Raw genomic sequence first — 23937 nt, forward strand, 5'->3', positions numbered from 1 at the left:
GTGTGGAACAGTAGCCAGTGACATGTAAAGTAGGTATTAACAAGCCATCCTAAAGATTTAGCAGAATTAAGCTTCATCAACCAGCTTGATTCACAGCCAATCCAAAAGTATTTGAGACGAACAATTAACAGTAATGTGACAAGTGGTACAGAGAATTAAATGACTCACGGTTGTGTCACCATGAGGCTGAAAAGTTACTTTGTGTTCTGTGAGGGAGAGCCCAGTTACCCAAGGGGTCCAGAACAACACACCCGCCCCAAGGAACCACTTAAAGAAACAGCAGCCCATTCCCATCCTGTCTCCACAGAGGGGGCTGTCTGCCGGACAGGAGAATATGTTTCCTTTCTGTCAAAAGGACACACAGAACATCCTGACAGCTGCCCCAGAACAAAGAGGACAGTGCTAAGTAAGCTTGAGGCCTGTGTAGCCGCAGTAAGTCCTCTATATTCAAAACTGAATTGTTTGTGCAGTCAGGTAAATTTCACTCCACGGTCAGAACTTGACGCTGTTGAATGCTATAGTTTACATTAGAGCATGCAGGGTTGTTTTTTTTTTTGGGGGGAGGAGGAAGGGAAGCAGGGTGTAGGGGTCTGTGACCCTTTCCATATATATTGCTAATTGCTTTAGCAAGTGTATCATATCTTTGATCCGGCTAGTGTACAGTGGCTGTTTAATAACGGAACTTTGCCTCATTTGATAATGAAAGCATACTTTAGATGGGAGTAATGTATTGCACACGTCGCTTAGAGTCCAGGCCCAATGTGAGCAGTTCTCACTCTTACTGCAGAAAAAAGAAAAACATGCACCTCTGTTTGGATGTTCATTTCATCCACATGTTTATGAACTCATTTAACCTGTAACCTGTACGTGCACTTCTTTTAGCCTATTTCCAAGCGCCCAAATCCCCTAGTCTAAGAACCCATCAGCAATATCCCTTGCAAAGCTTGGGCATTATTAAAAATACTCAGGCAACTGGTTAATGAAACATAGTTATTCAGTTATACTTCATATCACACAGAGACACCAGTTTTTAATAAACCATAAACATTAAAACATGAAAGACAAAACCCCACAAAACTTAGAATAAACAAGGTGAAAAGTCTCTTAAGACGCTCAAGGTCAAGTTTGCAATCCTCAGTGCTGAGCGGGGAGGACAGTCACACACTACAGTGATCCTCAGTGCTCAGTGGGGAGGACCATCACACACTACAGTGATCCTCAGTGCTCAGCAGGGAGGACCATCACACACTACAGTGATCCTCAGCAGGGAGGACCACCACACACTACAGTGATCCTCAGTCCTCAGCGGGGAGGACCATCACACACTACAGTGATCCTCAGCGGGGAGGACCACCACACACTACAGTGATCCTCAGTCCTCAGCGGGGAGGACCATCACACACTACAGTGATCCTCAGTGCTCAGTGGGGAGGATCATCACACACTACAGTGATCCTCAGTGCTCAGTGGGGAGGACCATCACACACTACAGACTTCATTCAATTCAACTAAAGCAAAGATGCTCTATGTGGTAACTTTTAGAAAGTGCCAGCCTATGCTCTTAAAAGCCAGAGCTTCAGAATGCATGCTCTGTACCCCACAGACTTACTAGAGGCTGGACAACCCCAACACAGAAGCCCAAAGTCCAAAATGTTCCCAAACCTGAAACTCAATGAGTTTAGCCTCACCAATGTGAGGCTAAAAACGCTTTGCACTCTGGAGCATTTGTATTTCACACTAGAGACGCTCAGCTGGTAAAGTCTATGCAAACATTCCAACATCCACCAAATGCTGAAACTATTCTAGTCCTGGGCATTTTGGATAAGAAAAACTACTAGTATTTTGTGGGGGATCCCTGTCCCTGAGAAAGAGTGTAAAAACAGCTCGTAAAAACAAGAGAAAACATTTTGTTGATTTGAGACCCACAATAGCAGTGGAAGAGTTTCACACACACACACACACACACACACACACACATACACACACACACACTCACTCACACACACACTCACTCACACACACTCACACACACACATACTCACACAGACACTCACACACAACTCACTCACACAATCACACTCACTCACACTGACATACACACACTCACACACATACATACATACACACACTTACACACTCACACTCACACACACTCACTCCAAACAAAATTAGACAAGAGAAACAAATAAGCATAGGTTGCTCATGATTGCGGGAAGGGATGCTTTGCCTCACAAATGAGGAAATACAAACTTAAGTGCATAATAAAATACCACTTCCTATGCGTTACAGAAAAAATTGAAAACCACAGTAATATCCAGTTGCAGTGTGGTGGCAAGGCATGGAGGGATTCCTCCCACTGTTTGTGGGAGGGGGGATAAGTAGGTGTGATCTCACTGAAAACTATCTCCAGTTTCTGTTAGGATTGCTGTGTCCATAACTGCCGATAAACGTATCCTCTCTTAGGTGATCTGAGAACAGTTCCAAGAAACTGAGGCCTACAGTTGAGAGTCCTTTTATAGTGTTTTGTTTTTAAAGAGAAAGTAACAGCGAGCGATGTACTCTGCAAAGCCTGTGTACTAACCTGTGTACCAAATGTTCGTTTATAGGAAAAGTTTGCTGGCCCCCATTTGAAAGTGTGTGTGTGTGTGTGTGTGTGTGTGTGTGTGTGTGTGTGTGCATGCGCATGTGTGCATATATGTTCTTACCACTGTATTCACAAGCAACAGGGACAATAAAACCTAAGCAAACATCAGCAGCGACCGGCTACATCAACTGTGGAACAGTCACAGAGCACAAGTCTGCTGGGCGACAAAAATAAACTACAGCTAGATGCAAAATAACTGAGTGAAAGGAATAACTCACAGGGTACGCAGAGCATGACACCACTTGCACAAAGTACCGTAACCACCCAGGGGTATATGCATGGGTGACGGAGCCTGTTAGTACCCCAGGGGTCAGGCACTGTGGGCCACATATACCCTCCCTTAGCAGGAGAGCTACACCCAGTCATTCACACACTAGGAACTACTCAGCCACGGTTATAAAGGCCCCCCGGACGGCTGTGAAGATCTGAAAGGGTGATTCCGTCTGCTGTTCACCATGGTTTTAGGGGGTTGACAATTACAAAATGGGGATGACGTTCTAGTTGTCACTAGGATCCTCCCAATTATGTGTAGATACGTTAAAAATTAGTGGAGGAAAAACACAAAGTTCAAGATCCCTGCAAATAAAGTATTACCCTTATTTTTTAAAGGCCTGTACATTGTCCAGCCATATCACATTTTATAAAAAAACAAAAACAAACAAACAAACAAAAAAACCCACTCAATACCTATTATCTCCAGAAAGCTTTGGGTCTGAGCGTGCTTCTGAGACTACATGTTATTTATGTAGCAATTGCTTCCCAAAAGGGTTTGATGCAGCCCGAGTGATTTAGAACACTGAGCTGTGATAGTAGTTTGCTAAAATTACAACTGGACATTAATACTATTTTTATGATCTTTAATTTCCCCCAGTGTCCATTACCTCCCAAACAGTAGCTCGTGGCATTAAAACAGCCTTCCATAATCATTATTAATGACCCTCTGTATTTCCCTCTAATGCATTTAACCCTACAATGTGGTTATTCTTGTAACGAGTAAACAGCAAAATGGCCATGATATATTTAGGCATAATAAGAGGGAGCAGGATATGGTGACATGGAAAAATAGACGGGAAGAGTTTTCTCAAGGGAAATAGCCTGAAGGAAACTGTCATGGTTATTTCATGCAAATATTTAAACAACCATACTCTACACATGAATACCGAGAAGGAAAAAAAAAAAATCCCGCTTAACAAGTCAATAGAAAAACCCAGAAATGCTAAATTCTAACAAGTAGCTCTTGTAGACCAGGCTGGCCTCGAACTCAGAAAGATCCACCTGCCTCTGCCCCCCAGAGCCCTAGGATTGAAGGCATGTGCCACCACTGTCCGGCCAAATGAAGGATCTTTAAGATAGACTGGGGTTGGCGGTTGGACAGTTGGGATCCATTTTCTCAGAGAAAGGAGGCCCTGACGAGTAAAGCAGGAATTAGTAGACAGACTCGGGGGATAGCTTATGCCACATCTAAGCATCCTGGTTGTTCAGCTAGAACACAGGAAAGTGTAGGAAGCAAGGCCAATTGACCATCAGGGCCTCTTCTCTAAAGACTTTGTATACCATGCTAAGAAGGCAGAACTTTCTGGATATCGTGTTCAGAAAAGACAGTGAAATATTTTAAAGAATGACGTGAGCAAATAAATATACTAGATGATTCTCCTCAGCACCAGGAGATAACACAGTTTTAGCCAGATCAGACAGAATGCAGACTAGCTAGGAGACTTCAAACGTAATATGGGACCACATGTTACGCAGATGATGGCAGCGGGATTTAAAATTAAAGGTTAGATGCAATGCTTAACAGACACAGTGTACAGACCTTGAAGGGCGAAGCGACCTCAGACTGATGAGTCTTATCTGTGCAGCTCCTGATGGATGGCAGTAAGACTCAGACTGTAGGGGGGAAGATATAACAACACACATGGAACAGAACAGTAGACTGGGTACTGTTCATTTTAGGTTGGGAGGTCGTAATGCAAAGATACACTTCATGCCAGGCACCAAAGGAAAGGTGCTAAGAACAGTTCAATGCCTCTGCGTCTACTTGAGAATTCAAATACGTGAATGGATAAGTCTTGGCAGGCCTTAGTATACGGCAAAGTCCATGAAACCTTTGTCCATCCATCAATGTCATGCTTTACCAATCATGTCTAACAGGTATGCCCTAGGCTACAATATAAAATAAGTACTGTCACAATAATGTTTTAGACACCTGCCTGAATATCTGACAATTTAACTTTTCATAAAAAGATTTAAAAGAATAATATTCATTCCAAATGTGATTTCATCTTAGATATATTAAATATGTTCGATCTATAGATCTCTGAATTTGGGAGAAGGGGTTTATAAATGCCCATCAACTAGCCACCAAATGCTGATGTCTTCCTGTACATCTGCTGTGTCATATTTATTCAAAATTCAATACCTCATCACAGAGCTAATGCGATAAATTAAACAATATTATAACTGTGTAAATCAAGGTTTTTCTACTGCATACAGAAAAACAGAACAAAACAAAAAAACCAAGTGAAAATTATTTCTCAAGTAAAATCATTGGAATATAGCACTTTACTGATCAGGTGGCATGAGATCTCATTTAAAATTTCAGTCTTTAATTTTCTAACCTGATATAAAATCTGGCCTTTATTTCTTGTCATAAGCTTCAAGAGGAAAAAAATATCACACCAAAACACAGGGAGTTGAGGCTAGATTGTGACTTCTGCTCTTCCTTCGAGCCCAACTCAAACACTTCCGGTATGTCCGCATTAGATAAGTTTCCGGTACACATGTGCTAGACAAGTCACTCTAGCCTGTCTGATTTCACCCTCTGTCAAGGTGGCTAAAGTGAGGCTTTAATGACAGACATACCTTAGCATGTTTAAGAGCACTTGTCTTGAGCTGCAGAAATGGCTCCGGAGTTAAGATCACTTGTTGCTCTGTTCTGTGCACCCTCATGAGACTCACGACCATCTGTAACTCCGGTTCCAGGGGATCTGACCCCTTCTTTTGGTCTCTTTGCATGTACACGGCACACAGACATACATGCAGGCAAAACACCCATGCATATAAAAATTGAAGTATTTTTTTTTAAAGAACATTTGACTTTTTATAACAAAAACTTAGGGGGTGAGGGCTTAGAGGTATAGAACAATGTTGACTTGAGCCCCTGAGGATCTCCATCTGTAGATTTAACCTGTCTCAAGTCAAGTATATTTTTAAGTATACAAGTGCCAATTGTGAATATGCACAAAGCTTTTCTTTCCATTATCCCTCAAATAGCTACAGTGTACCAACTGCTTGCATGGTGTCTTAGTTACCTTTCACCATGACCAAGGCAACTTCCCTCAAATAGCTACAGTGTACCAACTGTTTGCATGGTGTCTCAGGTACCTTTCTATTGCCGTGATAAGACACCATGACCTAGGCAACTTATAGAAGAAAGAGTATATGGGACTTACAGTTTTAGATCATTAGAGGCCATGACTATCACGGCAGGTAGCATGGCAGCAGGGAGGCAGGTGTGGTCCTGGACCACAGGCCGAGAGCTCACATCTTAATCTACAACCATGAGACAGAAAGAGAAAGCTAGCCAGGTATAGGCTGGGCTCTTGAAAACCTCAAAAGGCCCGCCCCCAGTGACACGCCTTCTCCAGCAAGGCCACGCCTCCTAATCTTTCCCAAACAGTTCCACCAACTAGAACCCAGGTACTCAAATATATGAGCCCTTGGGGCCATTTTCATTCAAACTACTACTAGTGGCATTTTCATTATATTTAGCATTATATGTAATTTAGATATGATTTAAAATAAATAAGGAGTACATGTGTAGGGTTATATGCAAATACTTTGTCATTCTATACACAGGTCTGGATACCCTCCGATTTTAACATCTGCAGGGCATCCTGTAACACAGACATCTCCAATGGTGAATATCAAGAGATGGCTGTTCTGAAAATAGCATGATGACTGTATACAGCCTTCTGCTGCCATCAGACTGGCTAAATAAAACCAGAACTGACTGCATGCCTATTCCAAATCTGCCCCTGATAAAGACATCTTGCCTTTGGAGAGTAAGCCAGCTATCACAGATGCAGATAGACATTGATAACACTACCTAACACAATTAAGTCTATAAAAAAAAAAATTAAAGACCTCATGGTGCTGATAAAGTATAAAAATAGGTGAATGCCCATGGCAAATAGTATGCCAATATTAATTTCTAAAATACATATAGGTCTAGAAAATGTTTTCAGACTTTATGGACAATGCATATAATCAACTCATAGGATGCTTTTGCTATAATCCCAAAACCATGTACGAATCTACTGTTCCTCCAACTGTAATTAATTTCACACAATTCTTTCCCCTTTCAAGGGTGTCACTGAAACTCCTCTTTCCCTTGCTTACAACTGTGGGCACAGATGGGGGACCGTGTTTTATCCGGGTATGATTTGCGTTGTGTTTAAGCATGGTCCTGAGCCGCCATGAGCATCGAGAGTGAGACTGGTCACATACCTTGGGCAATCCAACGCCCCTTCGGGGACACCTGGACACAAAACATCAAACAGTAGCAAATGAATTTGATTGTCGGTAATGAAAATAACCACAGGAGAGTGCGCTTGCTTCATGTTTCGAAGGACACCCATAGCAATCTCTAGTTTGACAAAGCTGGAGAGTATCATAAACAAAATGGGCAGGATCTCTACTCGGTCACTTCTGTAAATCACTCAAGCTGGTTTCCAGGCAGAGACACGTAGGACCCAGCCTGGAGTCTAGGATGAGCCATGGACAATGTTCTGGGTACCCTGAGGCATGTCCCTGGCCAGCTGCTAATGGCCAGAGAGAGGGTGGCTTGGAAGACTCTTCCCTTGTCCTTTACAAGTTCTTCTGTCCACATATTTCCCAGAAGGCCGAAGCCCACATCATGATGAAATCTAATTAAATCTTCCAGATAAACATGTTCAGTATCACATCCACAGAAGAAAATGAAGGCAGGACCTGCCTCACACATTCAGATGGAGACAGGCAGGTAATTTACTGAAGCCAACGTGCTTGCAAGCCAGCTTTTAAACATGATTTGTGATTACCAGTGTGCTTTCCAGTCAGCAACCCTCTTCCCACCCCTTACCATCATCTGCACAGCTCTTGGTTCAAGAGCCACTTAAGAAATAAATGATTCATGGCAGCTGGAAGCAGCATGAGTCTCTGTAATGCATAATGGTTGGTTTTGAAGTCTATGGGTGGTAAAGATTTGCTGCCCCTTAGCCTACTTCAGTCCTTTTGAGGGGAAAAGGGCAAAAAGAGACAAAGGCCATGCAAATCAAGTACCTTCCTTGCAAAATAAATACTTTCTACTTGCATCTACAAGTCTAGCTTTGAGGAATACAACTAAACTCTTAGGAGGAAAAGCTTGCAAAAATTTACATTTCTGGTTATACCCCAAGGTGGGCTATATAGAGCCCCAGGTTCGAGACACAGACTGATGACAATCTAAGGTGGGTATGGATGCCACTTACCATGCCCATGACCCTAAGCTGAAACTGAGAGCAGGCAGAGGAATGGGGGATGGGGAGCTTCCCTTTTAATTCCCGTCCCCCATTTCCCAAAAGTCCCATTCCTTCCACAATGGTTTGTTCTGATTTTAAATTGTGTGCCCATGTGTGTATGTGAACATGAGTGCAGGCGTCCATGGAGACCAGAAAGGGTACCCTGGAGCTAGAGTGGCAGGCCATCGTGAGCTGCCCAGACTTGGGGTCTGGAGACCAAACACAAGACCCCTGGGAGAGGCAAGTACTCCTAGCCAGAGAGCCACCTCCCCGAGTCTCACAATGACTCTTGACACGGACACTATTCAGGTCTTTTGAGTACTGCTAATTATTAGCATCAGCTGTATCCTCTTCTCTTCAAAACCCATCAAGGTCGAGACCCCCCACAGCAGGATCCTTTCTTTAATCAGAATGACTGGGTAGGAACTAGTCGGTAAGTTGTAGTCCTCGCCAGGGATGCTAAAGTGTAGCTAGACTGCAATACTACCACACAAAAGTGCATGGCTAGCACAGACAGGGGTTGGGGAGAGTGTGCTTAGATGAGCTGTGGATGTGTAACAGACAAGGGAAGGTTCTGCGGACTGCCAGCTTTTTAACAATGGGAGGTGCGGTAAGATGAAGAAATGTGTGCAAACTCTGGAGGGCGCATAGCAAGAGAAAATATCAGGGCACGGCGAGAGCAGCTTCTTCTAGAGTCCAGAGGAAGCAGGAAAGAGGTTAACAGACTCAGGCTGGTCACTGCCTGAGTAGCAGGCGGCTGGCTATACACAGAGATGCCCAAGGGCAGACAGGAAAAATGGGCTTCAAGCCTCTACAACCAAATGCTCTACGGCTCAATCGCTCTACGCTCATGACTCATCTTCATGAAACAACCAAGTACCAACAGAAGCCATTACGGATTAGAAATAACAAAACAAGTGCAGTAAGTTATTGCAACCCAGCCTCTAACACATACACCCGTGTGCTACCGAAGCCCACAAAACACCACCCTGCCTCACTCCCTCTGGCGACCATCGGCACTGCACTGCCATTTTTAATTAAAGGCTGTAACTAATTCTTTGAATATTTCACATGATATGATTTGATGATACTCACCCCGCTACCCCCAACTCCTCCCAGGTCCATGCTCATCTCCTTATGGCCCCAACCTCATGTCTTTTTCTCTTTTTAAGTCATCCATAGATTTCAATTTGTGCTGTTTGCATACCCCTGGGTGTGGGGCCGTCCACTGGACTATGGTTGATCTACTAGGGACACGCCCTTAAAGAGAATTGCCTTTTCTGCCCTGTAGAAGCTCTCAAATGCCAACAGCTCCTCAGTCAGGGATGAGAGCCTGTAAGCTCCTTCCGTCTCCATGCTAACTGTTGTCTGCCTTGATCTTGTGCAGGCAACTGCAACTACTGTGAGTTATGCCTTGAGATCTTATTACTGCCTGGGTGGTCGTCTGACCTAGCAGAAGGCAGCTCTCTTGGATGGTCCTATAAATGCACATATTTTTATCTCCGTTGTTGATGTGACAGTACACTTGGCTCTTTCTTAAATGGGTCCCACCGACTATAGTAGGTTTTCAATCAAGTATTTTTGCTATGATGGAATGCACATTTACTTGTGAAAAAAAGCAAACTTCATTCCCTGGTCAAAATATGCATTCACATTCATACTGGCTTCCAAGCAGGGTGGGAGTGCCCAAGCAAAATGAACCGGTTCAGACCCACCTGGTGAAACCCCCGTGTCTGGAAATGAAGACGGATGGGAAACTTATGAGTAAATGACCTGTTTGTTAGCATTATTTTGCAGGGCAGCCAAGACGGTAAAGGTTCCGAACACGCTCTGAGCAGCACCCTCCTTTTTGAGCTGTGGATCCAGTAGAGACCCACATGGTTTCCATTGTGGCCCTAACTTTCTTGAGCTCCCAGTACCTTTATTTACCCCAGGAAACATTTTCCTAGTTCCCAGTTCCCATGCCTTTTCACAAGACTATTTTCTCATCCTGGAATGACAGCTGGGATTGTTGGCCTGTGGATTTTTCTTCACAAATTATTAAGTATTCATTTAGTCGTGTGTGTGTGTGTGTGTGTGTGTGTGTGTGTCCGTGTGCATATAATCTTGTGGGTACGTGTGTACATATGTGGCATGCACACATACCCCTCTCTATTGCTCCCACCTTAACTTTGAAGAAGAGTCTCGCTAGACCTGGAGCTCAGCAGTTTGGCTCGGCTGGCTGACAGGTAATCCGGCTTCTTACTTGAACTCAGAACCCAGCTCCCTCTGCTTAGGTGGCAAGCCCCTTACCTCCTGCGCCCTCTCTCCAGCCATTCCCTTAACCAGTCAAGCAAACCCCTCCATCTTCCCAGGCCCCGGTGCTGCAGTAGGTTAGCGTGGCTACAGTCCAGGCTTATCACACAGAGGCGAAACCACAAGCCGCAGGCTGGCTGACCATAGCAGTACACACCTGGCCTCCCTTCACTGAACAGCTGACTTGGCCCTGCCTCGAGTCTGACTGATGGGAAACTAACGTTGTGGCTAAATCATATAAAATGTGCATGAGGCAGAGGGCCGGGAGGCGATGAATGAAATATGATCTCCCAGGATCCCCTGGTGTTCTCACAAAACTTCATAAGTCTGAGATGCAGAACTCGCCTAAAGTGGAGCCATTTCCGAAAACTGGATTTACCGTTTTCTACCATGTGAATTTGCTCCAAAACCTCATTTGAAATGGTTTGGGCTTCTTTTCTGTGCAACTAAATATAAGCATTCATTCACTTTGCTACAGAAATGACTGTTTTCTAGATATTTACGGTAGATGAATCGTATTGCTTTTTTTTTTTTTTTTTTTTTTTGAGGTTTGTATTACCTTCTAAGGGCTGAAACTCAAGCTATGTAGACCAGGCTGGCCTCAAACTCACAGAGATCCACCTGCCCTTGCCTCCTGAGTGCTGGGATTAAAGGCATGCACCAGTAAATTCAGCTCTTGTTTGTGTTTTTAAGACTAGGTCTTGCTCTGGGGCCCAAACCAGCCTTGAACTCACAATCATCTCCTCAGCCCCCACCCTTGGGTGCTGGGCATCCAGGCGTGAACCATCATGCCCGGTGTAAGAGCCGAATCCTAAAAGACGTTTGGCACAACTTCCGGACGGGCAAGTTTTCCAGAGCGGGCTCTTTTGTAGTTCCCCCAAACCAGGCAGGCATTTACCTGACCTCAGCTTAGTAGCTTCCTCATGGTTTTATTAGATGGACTCATAGGGTATCGAGTGTAGGAGACGGGGTGCCATCAGTGACCCTGGGGACAAAGCAGAGAGCTGGCCCATGACCCACGGCCCACGGCCCACACATGCCACTCTGAAGGCCGGCCTTCTTCTAGTCTGTGCTTCTCCATGCTAATGAGCATATCCACATCTGCCCGCAGTATGTAAAGGGCACAGGAAATAGAAGCGGTGAAAAACGGTGACAAATTACAGGCACAACTGCTCCTCTTGGAACTGGAGAGCTGAACTGCCCCGTTCTGGAAGTTTCCCAACCACCGCGATACAGTCCAGTTAGGACAGACAAAGCGTAGAGACGTTCCGCGATGGGTGCTAAACACTTGCATCTTCAACGCTTAAGGTGACACTTTATGTCGACAGCACCCTTCTTCGGCAGCTTAATAGGAACAGGAGACAGTGAGTGCTAGGCAAAATGAAGACTGGCACCTGTAAATGGATGGTGTTCACTATAGACAGAGAGCTCCCAGATGTTACCTTATAATTAGTCATGAAGTCTGGAATCTGCAATCATGCTTATTTCCTCAAAGCGCAGCAGGAACCACAGAAAATTTAGTTTACTTAATTTTAAATCTAAAATGTATTTAACCGCCATTCTTGCGAGAAGAGTACAAGCTTCTGAGGTGCAAACCGTGTCTCAGTGTCCTAAGAACCCAACCGGTGCACATTATGTAGCCATACTGAATGCAATAGTCTTCCCCAGAACCATCTACCACAACCTATCTCCATGAAAAATGTAATGCAAAATGAGACAGGCTGTGTTTGCAGCCACATCTGATGGCTTAAGTTCCACCCCCAGACTTCACAGAGGATGGGAAGAACCTACCCTAAAAGGTGTCTTTATTCTCCACACATGCACACTGCACACACACTGCAGACACACTCTGCACACATGCACACACACAAACATTGCACACACACACACACTGCACACATACAGGAACACACTCTGCATACACATATGCACACTACACACATACAGACACACTCTGCACACATGTACACACACAAACACTACAGACACACTTTGCACACACACAGAAACACACTGCACACATGCACACACACAAACACTACACACACTTTGCACACACATACTGCACAAACACACTCTGCAAACACACATGCACACTGCACACATACAGACACACTCTGCACACATGCACACACACACACTGCACACATACAGAAACACACTACACACACACACACTCTGCACACACACACATACACTGCACACATATAGGAACACACTCTGCACACACACATGCACACTGCACACATACAGACACACTCTGCACACACACACATACACTCTGCACACATACAGACACACAGCACACATGCACACATACAGACACACACACTCTGTACACATTCACACACACACACTGCACACACACCACTAAAGAAGAAAAAATTTAAAGAAGTTAATATAAAGGTTATTCACCACAGAGGGCTGTCTTGTGTATTGTAAAAAACAGAAAGCATACAACTTCTAAATGGTGATTCTTTGAACACGGTGGAGTATTATGAAAAGAAAGGGTGAGAAATTCTCTTTATTCTCCGTGTAACTGTGGAGCTGTAAAAGGATTATTCCAGTCCAAGGCTGCCTGTTTTCAGGATGTGTGGAGCTGTAAAAATACATACAGAAGGTTCTAAATGCCAAACGCCCTATGGCTACCAACAGTTTGAAAGCAGCAGGCTCATGCCAGCACTGGGCTGTTTATTAAGAATTGTATCTAAGAGAACAATTTTGAAAATGCCATTGAATATTTATTAAAAGGAAAGATCTATAATAATTCAGGTTTTGACATGCTACTATTAGCTAATAACTCACGGCTGGAAAGGTTATGAACTGTGGAGGGAGAAACCATTAAATTTAAGAGTAAAGTAATATAAGAGTAAGGTTAACACACTGTTCATCAATTTCTTCAATGATTGACTGCAATGTTTAGCAGCTCTGTTCCTACCATCTTACAACATAGCCCAAAATGCTGTTATTCATACTGAATTGTCTTAACAAGACTCTGTAAGCATTTTAGTTCCAATTATACTGTGTAGATAAATTTTTCACTTTGTTGGTGTGTGTGTACACACTCATGCATATGTTTTTGTTGTAGGTCTTTTTGTTTGTGACAAGGTCTCAATATATGGTCCTGGCTGTCCTGGAACTCATTATGTAGAACAGGCTGGTCTTGAACTTGCATTGATCCTCCATCATCTGACTCCAGAGTGTTAGGATTGCAGGTGTGTGCCAACACACCCAGCTGACATTGAACATGATATAAATAAAGCTAATGTTTATACTCAAGATGTACATTTTGGCCAACATGACCAATATAGCAGCATCAAAGAGTAATATAAACACTATACAAATACGTACAGTTATTTGTAAGAATTCATGATAACACATTGCTTAAATACACCTTTATTCATCATTTAGCAAAACAAAAAAGTATGCTTTTAACTTTGATGCATGGAAAACTATCCTGGTTTGCAACTAACTCTGTATGTCTTGTTACTTTCTTAGACATTAAAAAAAAAAAAAAAGCTATTGTAGATAGTCTATGTGTTAATTCCTAACACTCCAATAGGCTTAAAATATTTGCATTTCCTCCTGTGAGACTTTTGGTAATCGCATATAAAATTTAAGACTCTGAAATTGGAAGCATGGAATTCTTAAATCTACTTAAATCCACTAAGAGACAGACCATCCATCCACATTATGCAAAAACACTGTACTCAAACTCAACTGTGCACATAATTATAGTATTCAAATTAGATCACTAATTTAGACATGTTCTATCATGTCAAGTATAACGAATATAAAAATGTATGAGTGAAATCCAACATGAATAAGGGGGGGAAGGAGAAAAAAAAGCATAGCTACTCCTTTTTTAGGAAATGAAAATTCATGGTGCATGATATAAAGCATTCATGGAAATATTAGCAAGAAGTCCGGCTTAACTGTTCATGCTGCCGAGCGAGTAGAAAACACAGCAGTGTCAAGTCACCTAGACAGGGACCTAACTTATGCTCTGGGTGACAGCATGTGTATTTGGATGAAATTGGAATCCACGAGGCATGAAATGAACAAATTAATCTTCATTTGAGTTACCTAACATATTATTTGAAAATGCAATGAAATCGTACTTAAAATACCACAATACTTTCTACTGTTATTTAAATTTCCATGTGCCTAGGTTGTAACTTCTCCCTGCAATGGGGATTAAAGCTAGCACACTGCTATTGTGTGGAAAAGTAATTGCCAGAACTAAGATGGTTGCCTAATATTTTTATCAACATTTTAGGATTTATGAATGTCTCGTTATATATTTAAAACAAAAACAAAAACAAAACAAAAAAAAAAAAAAAACTTGGCACCAGCAACAAAAGAAAGGCCCAGGGACTGTCACAGAAACATCAGCTCCTTTAGGCTCAACTTTTCCTACCAAAGCTAAAATGTGAAACTGGCACCATGAAGCTTGAAATTGAGATTTCAGGATAGCATTGGCAACAGCCTTTGCTACTTGCCAGAAATTGCTTTCATATGGAAATTGTCAGCTGGAAGACTCCTAGGGCACATTTTGCGTGTGTGTATGTGAAATAAAAAATGCAACAACATAAATTTCTTCAGTGGTTATGAGAGCACATGTCCATTTCACGACTTAAACAATATTACTATGTATGTAGCTATAACAAAATTAGGGAAATTAAAAATTTTAGACTGTTCAGAGCCAGAAATACAAGCTGTGAGCCTGGCATCTTTAGATCTATAGCGCAGCACCTCGTGGCACTTGGATAAAGGAGGCAATGTCAGTGTAAGACTCCAGCCTTAAACAAGAAAGACAAGAGCTGGCCAAAATAAGTTACAGCCGTTCATATGACCCGGGCACTCAAGGAAACCTGTAGTTTAAACTTAACTGGGCTGGGTTTTGTCTGATACACACTTACATACACAGGACGAATGTTTCTCACCCACAGTAGGCACAGCGATTATTACACTAATTTCAGTTTAAAACAGTAGGCCTCTGTGCTTCATAGATAGATGCTTTCCTTTAAAGTCAGCACCACTAATAGGTAAATAAAAAATACTTGTTTTCTAGAAGTAAACCCATAGCCCCCTCTCGGGTTAATTAGATAAATTTGCATGAATAACCTTTGGCCCATCAAACAGGATTTAGCCAACAATCGTCCCTACTGTTGATGCTTCAAGCAGATTAACTTAAAAATAGATCTTGAGCATCCCATCCCAACCCCAACTTGCCCTTCACTAACACATAGCAAAGAAATGGGTCAGAACCATTTGAACTTGGAATTCGCAGTCAGAGCCCCCGGTGTTGGGTCTAACAAGCTTTATCATTAGGCAGCGGGGTCCTTTGGCCTCTCAGGTCTCCAGGTCCTATGACATTGTGTAGAGACTTGAATGTAAACGCTTCTTCTGTAGGATCATACGTTTGTTTACATGCTCAGCCCCCAGCCGGGGGCACTTCTTAGAAGTGTGTCACTGGGAGAAGCAGGACCTTGCAGTTTCCTAGCTCAGCTCCCTTTTCTGTCCTGACTGCATGTACAATGTGAGCAGGCACCTCCTGCCACCAAAGAGTCTCTACCGAAACAGACCGCATCACTTCTTAAACTGAAAGGAAAAAAAAGTTAACTGCAGCCAGGCGGCGCATGCCTTTAATCCCAGCACTTGGGAAGCAGGGGCAGGTGGATCTCTGTGAGTTCAAGGCCAGTATGGTCTACAGTGCTAGTTCCAGGATAGCCAGAGCTACACAAGGAAACCCTGTCTCAAAAAAAAAAAAAGGAAGAGAGAGAGAGAGAGAGAGAGAGAGAGAGAAAGGAAGGAAGGAAGGAAGAAAAGAAAAGAAAAGAAAATGAAAAAAAGAGGAAGGAGTAAAAATTAAAGCATTTGAAGACTGGTATGTATGGTAGCAATGAAAATATGACAACTAACTTCGTGGCTCATAAATACTACACATTGTTTACAGCATAAACGAGGGCTATTTTTCATAAAAAAACATAAACAAGTGAAAGCCACGTCATTTTATATACAGAATACTTCAGATAACCCAACGGCCACATACATCACTACATGATGAAATGTCGGGCACAAAGACGCCAGCTTTCCAGTGACACCATGCCATGATAAAAGCTAAGATTCCTGTAAGCTGTCAGTTGGGTTGGTTTTCGCCCCCCTCCCCGTGCACGCCTTCACGGATGCCAAAGGACACAGGTGTGCTTGCCTTGGAGAACCACGCCTTTACAAAGTTAGGGAGCTTCTCTCCCATTCTTTCTGCTCCCCCTGGGGGGGGCTGTACCCCTCTGTCCCCAAATGGGGACATTAGAGGAAGGGGATAATGAAGGGAAACGGGACAGCTGCACTCCATGAGTGCATCAGATGAAGGGTCTAGCTGTCCGTCAGTGATGCTGTTTCATCCCTGGACGCCATCCCCACCTACCAGCCAGAGTATCAACACCGGTTGGCGAGGGACTGAGAGCCAGGAGAGGAGAGTCTCCATCTGCAGCCCAGACCACTGAAGGAAGGGCGCAAGGCCCTCCGTGGTATCGCCCCGTTTCGTTTCTGTGTCCCCAGGCTCCCATTCAACCCGCTCTGCCTCCGGCTTCCGTTGCTTATTTGTCAGAAATCTCTCTTACACTTCCCACCCCATCTTCTTTCTTCCTGTGAGCCACCTTGGACTCGTCTCTGTTTTTCAATCCCCCACATTCTCTCTGGCCGACAGCCACTTCAGCAGCTGTTTCAAATACTCAGTTACCTATGACATAATGAGGCCTAGTTTTATAACCCCCCCCCAAATAAACCCAACTGAAAGTCACACCATATCCAGAATATCGGATAACTGACTAAATGGACTAGATACATTGGCAAGCTGCAAATGGGTTATAAACCTTCATCTGCAGCTCCGACGGTTGCCTCGAGTTTCAAACCCGCATTCCACAAGGCATCTCTAGGCTCAAGTTGAGTATTATAAAAGGACAGCCTAGGTCAGGCCGGGTAGTACTGGCTGGCCATCCCAGCTACTTGGGAGGCTGAAGCAGGAGCAGCACTTGGGCAGGACACTTCCAGCCTGAATTTAGTGAGCCCTGCCTCAGAATAGACAGTTGCAAAGGACACTGGGGACCTGGCTCAGTGACACACTGCCTGCCTAGTGTGCGTGAGGCCCTGAATTCAATCCCCAGTCCCCAGGGAAACAGATTCACCCGCAGGGCCAAGCATGGCCACCAGGTCCCGCTGCTTCATCCCTACTCTCCAACTCCACAGCCACTTCAACTGGTCCCAACCGTGATCGAGCTGCTGTTCTCCAAAACATTAACTGGCTCGGTGGCGTCATCGGACTCGCTCCAACCTCTAAACCCTGCTCCTGCAGACACAGATCAGGTTCTGCTTCCAGAAGGGAAGCATATGCTCACCCTTTGTTTTTCACTGCTATTATTTTTTTTCCATTTATTTCTACTAAGTTAGTTCTTTGGCGGCTTCATGGGACAAGATACCCCTGTGCCCTGAAACTACATCTCCTAAAATACGTATCTGATACACGCCAAACGAATATGCACCTTCCTCACTAAAGATGATGCAGACGCAGCCACGCTGCTGGCGACTAGTTAAGCGTGAGTCCGAAGCTCCCAGCTCTTTTCAGATGTGAAATAATAAGGCCGCCCTGGGTACTGTTATCATGCAAGCGCTGAGTGCACTGGGTCTGGGGAACTGTGCATTGCCCTGTTAGCAACTGGCCCTCTTTTAGATGGTAAGAAGTCACTCGGGAGCCAGGAGCGGTGGCACACGCCTTTAATACCAGCACTTGGAAAGCAGAGGAAAGACAGATCTCTGAGTTTGAAGCCAGCCTGGTCTACAGAGTGAATTCCAGAACAGCCAGGGACTATACGAGGAAACCTTGCCTACAAAAAAAAAAAAAAAACAAACCAAACACCAATAAAACAGAAGTCACTGTGTTCTGTGGCTTTATTGCCTCTGACTTACAACGTATGCTGCTTCAGGATCACTTTCCCATGTTCAACAATACTGGGGTGACGAAGCCAGGGTCCGTGTTAGACATAATGGTTTACAGCGGGCAAAGTGGCCTTAACAAAAATGGATTGAGTCATGGATAGATGAAACCAGATGCACGAGGAGTCTTTGAGTTACTCTTCGTTCCCCAGAGAATAAATTCACAGAGAAGGCTATAGGCAGCCTGAGGCTGGCTAGGCAAGGCGGCAGGCGAGTTCGTGCTGTGCAGTCATACTTTTGGTACTTGGAGGGAGTCAGGCAAAGCAGGTATAGGGCCGATACACTGTGCTGTGCTGGGCCACCTGGAGGCCTGAGAAGCCAGAGCAGGCAGAATAAAGCTGCCTACGACTTTAAAGGCCAACTCTGTAAAGTTCACAGGGGCCCAAGCACTCTGTATCCTAATGAAGGCCACATGTAGCTCAAATGTCCTGTCCCTTGGCAATCTATGTTTAAAAAAAAAAGAGAAAACAGTTCTGAAAGAAGTTTTTAATCCCTTGCTGGATTGAAAATCACTCAGTCTTGCAGTCTAGAGAGGAGCCATCTAGAGAGGAACCTGCGTGTTCCGGCGATACTACCAACCTTTAAATTCCAAGTGAGAAGATGTTGGTTCCAGGGTGAAATCAAGGGGCGGGGTGGGGGCTGAGGATACAGGGCACTGCTTGCCTAGCATGTGCTACGATTGGTGTTTTCGGCCTTGAGTTCTGCCCTGAGCCCCGTCCCATCTCATCCCATGCTCCCCACCCCCTGCCCCTGCCCCAGAGAGGCTTTTCTCTCTGGTAGGGTTTTGAGGATCTAGCAGGACAGTGGTTCCAGACTCTCTGTTGTCTCTCTGCACTGGAGTCAGGAAGGCTACACCTCAGATATAGGAGATTGCATGCAATGTTCCTATCCTGAGAGGATGGACGCACTTGAACCTTACTTGTTAGGTATGTGGATGCGTTCCCTTTAAAAAGCCATGGTCCTGCCATGAATGATTGAAACTGTTGGTGTAACTCAGACATGTTTAGACTTACACAGACAAACAAACAAAAATCATTTGAGAAAAATCTTAGGCCTCTCCACTTCTCCTTTCTTTAACGACAGTGATGCAAACGTCTGGCCCCAAACACAGGTGAAGCAAGCGTGCCATGTCACCGGAAGCCCTCACTTGTCTTACAAAGTAACATGTGGTTTTTGCTCTTTTTTTTTTTTTTTTTTTGCAAAGTGAAATGTGGTTTCTGAGATCTAGCGTGGATTACGACAAAGATACAGAGATAGATTTCTTATTTAGCCAATCTCGGCCGCAGGCAAGAAGGAAGGGTCTGCAAAGCATAGGCACATCTCTGCTATGTAGCTTACCACAATGGCTCAGGAGGAGATTCTGGAAGGAGCACCAAAAAGTTCTGAGCTCTACTGTTTCTCACAAACCCTACTAATACAGTGTTTCTAGGCCCACTTCTGCTCCTGTAAAGGACTAAAAGCCAGAGACTACCCAGAAGGTTATTGGGGGGTGGGGAGGCACTGTACGTAATGTTGCCATCAAAGCCAACACTGAGTGAGTGCTCCCAGCTGGCTATCCACACCAACCCTTATCAGAAAGGATGACCAGTAGTGACTAGGAAACTGGTCTTCTCTCCAAGCCGCCCCGTGGCCTTGAATTCTGCAAAGACCGCGGCCTTGAGGTGTGATCTGTGCCACACTGCACATGGGAATGCTTACCTGTATAACCATACATGTGCATAACTCCCAAAACACCAGATAGAGTGCATGAGGTAAGATCAGCCTCAACTACCAGCTCCTCAAACACAAAGCGAAAGTCAAAGGGAGAGTAGAGAAGAATAAATGGTCTCCATTCACTTGCATCCATATTAAAATTGTTCTGCATACTTAGCACACAGACCCTCTCCCATTCGGGTACTAACCAGGCCCAAGCTTGTTTGGCCTCAGAAGTTGAATGGGCAGATGAAGGGTATGGTAGGGCTGCTGTATGCTCTACATGGACCTTCTGCCAACATAGGAAAGCCTGGTGTCTGGGGGGAAACTTGTAGATTTCAAAGTGGCAACAGAAAATCCACTAAAATCACACAGACAGGAAATAAAACAACCATAGGCAAATTATGTTCACAGACTTAGCTCAAGTTATAGACATGCTCCTTGGAGACATTTGACCAGAAAACTCAGAACAGGGAGCACTTGAAAGATAGCTACAGACTCAGGCAAAGGTTGTGTGAATACCCTCTGAGAAGGAGGCTGAGCCAGCAGCAGAGGAGTCAGAGAGATGACTCGGTTGGTGGCAAGAGTTCTTTTTTGGCACACTGCAGCTGTGGCATTGTGTCTCCAGGCTCACAGAGGCTGCCTACTGGAACGCAATCTTGGGAAGCTTGAGACAAAGGTGGGGGGAGGGAGAAGGAGCCAGTGAGTGCTGAACATCTAGCTTGAAGTACCTTTCAGTGGTAGATATATCAGCTAGGCCTCATTAAACTTTAAAATCACCTGGGGTTGTCCACTGCCTAGGAGCTTTTTATAGCAGTTACATTTTAGTATCTAGAAGACACAGACCAAAAGCCAGAGCACAGCCACTGTAGGTGAACCTAAGAAAGCCACCGAAGTACCATGGGCACCCAGTCACTATAGACCTAGAACTCCTAGCAAAGCCTAGCAGTCCACAGGTATTTCAAACCAAGATGGGCTCGTATGGATTCCCCACAACATCTTCCCATGGCTTTGAACCCAAGGAGAAACCCATTTCAGAACACTGAGTCCAGGCAGCTAAGCACAAGGCCCCACTTCTGCCTGAGTGGAATTCTCCCATGGACTGAAGGCAAAAAAAAAAAAAAAAAAAAAAAAAAAGCCGCTACCTCTCTCACACCAGCACTAAAGGGCCTGGTTATTAGCTTCCCATCTTGGAGAAACATGCTATGAGTTCTGGCTAGCCATTTGTATACTTTTTAAACATAAACTTCCCAAGGAGAAAGAGGATAATAACCCATCTACTTCGTTTGCAAGTTGAGGCAGCTGGGTCAGAGAATACAGTTTCTAACAGGCGTGTTTTAAAATGTTAGCTCCAATTATTTGATCTCAGCCTCAGTTTCCTCCTCTCTAACACCCTCAAAGGCCTTCGGGAGGTGCTGATGGAGACAGTAAGTCCGATATCAGGGCATTAGCATGTGGTCCGTGTGTTTATATCCTTCCTCCTATTACAGTTGTGGACTGCTTCTATTGACCTCCAGCGACAGCTGTTTAATGTCTACAGCTTATCCCCAAGACAAATTTCCTCTCACAGCAATGAACATTTTTCCCCCCAAAGCCAGCCTAATATATTTCACACCAGCTCAATACCTTCATATGCAGGATTCCACTTAGTCCTCACGGCGCCCAAAGAGGGAGGCACTATGGTTACACCCACCAGTTTTACAGATGGAGATACTGAGGCTCAGAACTGTCATACTTGCTCAGATTGGGCACCAGCAACAAAGTCAGCATCCTGGCTCCTTGACACAGCAATCCAGCCTGTTTGATGCCCCACACTTGGCTACAATTTCTTCTAGAGGTACTCATCCAATGCTCTTATAAACTCAATGTGTCCACCTTCTTTTGAACTTTGAAAACAATACTTTTTTCTCAGAATTCTTATTAAAAAAAAAAAACTATGTTTAAATCTGGTAGGTACCTGTCACTAGTTAATTCATCTTGTTTTATTCACTAAAACACCCTAATATATGCACACCTCTTTCTAGGGGTCACCTAAACAAAACTTACATTGACTCATATCCCTGGGTTTCTTTTAAATTTCAAATCCACATCCTTATATGTATTTTTCTCTGTGCAGATTTCTTTCTGTCTGTGATGCACACCTTTCACAGGGTAGCTGCAATGCAAAGCTAATGCAAGGCCTCCTATGGTCAGTACTCTAAATATTATCTTTCTTTATGATATCCACTGCCTATCAGCCACACAGCAGGGCTGTATGGTATTTCAAAGAATTCCTTTTACAATTTCATCAGCTCAAGTATTAACATCAATGGCATTAATCCATTGCTCTGCTTTAAAAGAATCTCTAGGGGGCAGCTGAGAAGGAAAGGTTAAAGATTTCTTCCCTTCAAAGTAGGCCACTGCAGCTACCTATAAATCATGCTCTTTGTTTATTAGGATAATTAAGCCCATCAGTGCACTTAACTTTCAGACTCAACAATTGTCTGTCACCGACAGTCTCCACTCTCCCTGAAACGTTCTAAAGGGGTCCCGTGCATGCTCTCTGTACAGTGTATGGCATTTCAAAGCATGATTTATGTATCTAATCCCTTGAAATGCCCTGAAAAAAAAAATACACCCATTTCTTCCTGCCGTGTTCCCCGTTAGGAGAAGACGCTCGATTTAAAGACCGCTCTGTTTCTGAGTACAAGCCGCTATGTCATGTCAAAATTTCATCAACTACGGTTCAAGCTGGACTTGAAACAAATAGTGTGGGGTTACAGCTGCCCCTGCGGATGCAAAGTTACCCAGCCAGGAGGCTTACATAAGAGATGCCGGGCAACTCAGCCACCATCCGAATCTTTCTTTGAGACTTGGCCCCAGTCCTAAAGCATAGACATAAAAGCGCACAGATCGTTCTTCTCATTCTCTCTGTCTCAGAGCACGAAACACTCAGATGACACAGAAGTTGTTTTTCCCCGAAGGACTGGGCTCCAATTATGGGAGGTTGCCAACTTCTGCCTAGAGGGAGAGGGAAGTGGGATGCACAGGAAAAAAAGCCTGCAGGCCTGAGCAGCAACGTCTCGGCCTCTCATCTCTGTACCAGTCCTCAGAGGGCATGTCAGCAGAGCTCCCGAGGATGGAGGTGGCGGATGCCCCTGACCCCACGCCGCGCAGAATCGAGGAGCTCAAAATGTGCAATTAGCGGCGGGCCAAATGCCCTCAGAGCACCTGTCTCTCCTAGCACATTTCCAACTGGCGCATTCAGCAGAGGCAGGAGCCAGCCCTGGACCCCAGCCTTAAGTCCTCGAGTGCCACCACACACACACACACACACACACACACACACACACACACACACACACACACACACACACACACCTCCTTTGCAGCCCAGTAGTCGCTCCTCCAGCTGCAGCCCGGCTAACAGGACGTGCCACCCCGGGGCCTGGCACGACAGGAATAAAACGAACCTGCCCTTCCCACGCTGCCTGCAACTTCAGAAACTACAGTCAACTTACTGGCTCTCGGGAGGCAGGGGGTCTTCTGGGGCTTCAGCGCGTTGAGAAGCGCTGCAACTCCGCCGCACGCATCCGGGCTGGCCCTCTGTGGCCGGTGGCAGCCGCGGGTGCAGGATCCTCCCGCTCCTTGTCGCTCTGAGCTCTGCCGCGCCCGGGGACGGCGCACTCTCCCGGGCGGCCGCGGCGAGCCGGACCGCGCCGAGGAGCGGAGCAAGCGCAGCAACGGCCGCCAGCTCCCCCCCACCCCGACCCCCGAGAGCTGCGCTCGGAG

General features: G+C 44.8%; 1 protein-coding gene across 1 annotated transcript in view; it reads right to left on the minus strand.

The window, feature by feature from the left end:
* Pag1 (phosphoprotein membrane anchor with glycosphingolipid microdomains 1) overlaps window positions 1–23900 on the minus strand; it is a 103712-nt gene extending 79812 nt beyond the window's left edge. Inside the window, exon 1 of the mRNA XM_051196728.1 lies at window positions 23667–23900. The gene's annotated coding sequence lies outside the window, so the exon portion shown is untranslated. The remainder of the gene's footprint in view (window positions 1–23666) is intronic.
* Window positions 23901–23937: the final 37 nt, after the last annotated feature.

This window comes from Phodopus roborovskii, unplaced genomic scaffold (assembly GCF_943737965.1).
Source record: "Phodopus roborovskii unplaced genomic scaffold, PHOROB, whole genome shotgun sequence".
NCBI lineage: Eukaryota > Metazoa > Chordata > Mammalia > Rodentia > Cricetidae > Phodopus > Phodopus roborovskii.